Source organism: Alligator sinensis, unplaced genomic scaffold (assembly GCF_000455745.1).
Source record: "Alligator sinensis unplaced genomic scaffold, ASM45574v1 scaffold150_1, whole genome shotgun sequence".
In the NCBI taxonomy this organism is placed as follows: Eukaryota; Metazoa; Chordata; order Crocodylia; family Alligatoridae; genus Alligator; species Alligator sinensis.
In genome coordinates, this window is record NW_005841840.1 from 1 (window position 1) to 3,669 (window position 3,669).

Here is a 3,669-nt window from a genome sequence, read left to right on the forward strand (position 1 = left end):
GGGCACATCTACATGTGCTATTAATGTGCAGTAAAGTTACTGCACATTAAACTAAGGCACAGTAAACTGTGCTCTGAAAGAGGACTTCATGTGTGCCTGCTTGGGAGCAAATTTTCTCCCAAATGAAGTAGTTAGACGAATGATGCTCCTGCCCTCTTGCCCAGCTCTGCCCCACTGTAGCAGTCAGGAGGAGTTCCAGGATCTCCCAGGTGCCACCCATGGGCTGGCAGGGGGCATGGGGCTGGTACTGATCCTCACACTGTGGGGAAGAGCTGTCCCAGCAGCTGGGACCGCTACATCCCATCCATGTGGGAATCTGTTCAGGATTAGTTTGTTTGGCCTCTAATGTACAAGTTACTAAGAGGTAATAAGATAAATTTTAGGCATCTGCTCTTGGAATAGAATCCAAAATCTAGAAGCAAAAATGCACTGCATAGTAGTTGGCAATGTGATCAGGACCTCCCCAGGAGCAGACCAACAGAGAAAAGTTGAAGAGATGTGTCCCTTACCTTCTCTCTGAGGTGAGGCACTTGATGCGCAGGCCATTAGGAAGTTGGCCCCCTCCACATGATGACTACAACCTGAAACTTTATCTTGAATGTTGACAAGTGCAATCTTTCCCTGAAATTTGAGCAAGATGCATTTTCTACAGGCAAGTGGTGTGTGAGGAAGGCAATGTAAAGTTAAAACTGTTATGCTTTGTAACACAGTTCAAAATTCATTGGGCCAGAGAGAAAAAGGAGCATGCCTGTCTAGGTTATTGGTTGTCGAAGAGTCGAGTTGGAGGTAGGGAGAAGCATAGGCGACGCATAGAAGGGGCACGGGGTGGTGGGGGGAGGGACATGTGCCCACCCTGAGATTGGCCCTTACTGGCTGGGGAGTTGGGGCACTGAGTAAAGTACTGGCTGCTGCCTTCCCCTGAGATTGGCACCAGCTGGCACTGAGAAGCACCAGCTAGCACTTGCAGTTTTGCTGGCGGGGCTGCGATTGGCTGCTGGGGGACCCCTGCCCCTGGTCAGCGATCAGCCACTGATGCCCCCCTCCCCAGATTCTGGAGGCACCAGTTGCCCATGGGGAGAAGAAAGCCATTGGGATCCAATCTCTGCTTTCAGGACTTTTTATATGCTTTAGTTAATGACAGGTTTACGTACTTTCATCTTAAACAACATATGAGAAAAGTGTCCTAACCACCAGATTAGAAAAATCATGTTTGTTATATCTTTTTCTTTCTTCTTATCCCCCTTTTTTTGGCAAATGAATCTCAAATTCTTGCTTGAAGTGGTGCAGAAGAGGGTATGTCTCCCCCCAGATTTACATTATATCCTATATTCTGATGGTATGGAGATTTGTAGGTATGAAGGTTGAAAAGGGAACTGAATCACCATAGGCTACTGGTTAGCATACAGAATATTGCCTCCATTTTTGGCCACATTTTTTAAAAGATAGTGCACCCCACCGCTGCATTTTTCTGAGAAGTCAACTCCTGCAGGTCTGTCTTAGGCATACTCTGAAAATGCCTGTTGCATTAATAGTCTCAGGAGGGTTAGGTGAATGAAAATCTAGACTCTGGTTCCTGACTGATCTTACATGTAAAGATAAATTTAGCCCTGTCAACAATGAGGTGCTTCTGGGCTGAAGCAAGGTGCCATGGAGTTAGGCAGCAGTTGTTCAGAGATATTTTAGCATCACTAGTTAGTACTTAAGTAGAATTTAAGTGCTTTCCTTTTTGACCTGGCCCTTGGTTCTCATCAGGACAGTGGATTCAATTAACCTAAAATGACACCTAAAAATGTAGTGCTGTGACTAATTATTGTAGTGGCCTCTCTTTATTTTTGATAAATTAGTGCTTATTCTTTTCAGCTATATTCATACAGCTGTAGTCACTAGCCATGAAGTAGCTAAGTGGAATATTTGAAAATCCAGGAATTGATCATTTAGTAATTCTAGCAGTAGTTGGAAGTGCAGGTTGGGAGTATAAAATGATAAATGTGAAATCTAAGGTTTTAAAATCTTTTATATTTAGGCTTTCAGTTTTGAAAATGCTGGCCATCAGCTCTATATTCCTATTGTACCTGGCTATTAATGTAATATGTATTTACAAGTGTGTACCCAGTGAATTTTTTCCCCCCTTAGATGCTATTCTAGTAGTTACCAAGGTGGAACTAGAATATTGCGTTTTAGAAAAATCAGGGGCTATAGAAAAATGGATCTGTTTTCAGTACAGGGAGAGACCAGGGTTAGATAAAAGGAAATTTGAACTTTGGTAAGATAGGATTTTTTTTATTTAAGAGAAGAAACCATAAGAGAAGGAAGGGTAACAACGATGGCTACGTCTGTTAAGTGTTTATTGGGAGACCTGGAGGTAAACTGAAGGATAATCAGAAAGACTGCATAAACAACAATCAGATTCAGTCTTCAAACAAGATTTAGCTACTTAGGGAATAGACTGATCTTCTGAGAAGTGGCCTAATCGGAAGCTAAGCCTGAGGGAAAGGTTTAAGATGGGAGGCATGTTTGGTATAATTGTGGAAGATTTGTTCTGATGTTATTGAACTACAGCAGAGAGGCATGGTCATGATTTTATTAAACTAGAATGGTGGTGTTTTGAATTTCTGTTATTTAGGTATATGATTAAACCCAAGCTACCACGAGAATGAGAAAATGTGTTCTAGATCACTACTGCATACTGGGAAGAGAGACGCTGCCTATTTTTTTAGAGTAAGCACATTTATGCACAAATGGTGGGGGTGAAACAAGACAAACCCAGAAGTTCAGATCCACCATCAAAGTTAAGAAATATAGAAAGCTGTTTTTTATATTTTGATCTCATTCCTTGTTGATGTTTATACCATATGTATCGGGCCCGATATTGGATTTCCTCATCAATGTTGGCCTTTGAGAGATGGCTGCTATGATATGCAAAGTGTTCAACATTCTCCAGCTCCTGTCTACAAGAACCTTTGCCTGGGGAGTTGATTGGCCCACAACAACTTGGTGAAACACCTTTGTTCTTCTCATGTTATAGGTCAGTCTCAGACACTAGTATGCTTGAGAGAGACAGTTAAGGTAGAATTGAAGTGAGTAGGCAGCCCTGCTTGATACCAGTTTTAATGGCAAAGGGCTCCATAGTGAAGCCCATAGGATGGAGGCAGCCATCTGGTCATGAAGGAGATTTAGGATGATGATAAATTTCCCTGGGCAGCCAAACTTTGATAATCAATCTTCCATAGAGCCTAACAGTTAACAGAGTTAAAGGCTGTGGTCAAATTGGTAAAGGCCATATACAGTTCCTGGTGCTGTTCTCAGTTCTCTGTTGTTTTCTTGGATGTGCCGGGCCACAAAAATCATGTCCATGGTGCTTCTTGATGGTCAGAAGTTACACTTAGACTTGCGGAGGATTTCTTTGTCAAGAGGGAGCAGTCAGTTCAGCAGAATTCGATTGAGGATCTTCCCAGCAATGGAGAAGAGGATAATACCTCAGTAGTTGCCATAGTCAGACTTATCTCCCCTTGTAAATATGGTGACACTATTGACATTGCTTAAGTCAGTGGGAATTTCCTTTGTGTTCCAGATTTTAAGAACAGTAATTTAATGTGTGGACCCACAGGGCAGTTTTGCAGAGCTGTGACATCCATTAATTTGAACTGCAACTGCCAGAAACTCCAGAGG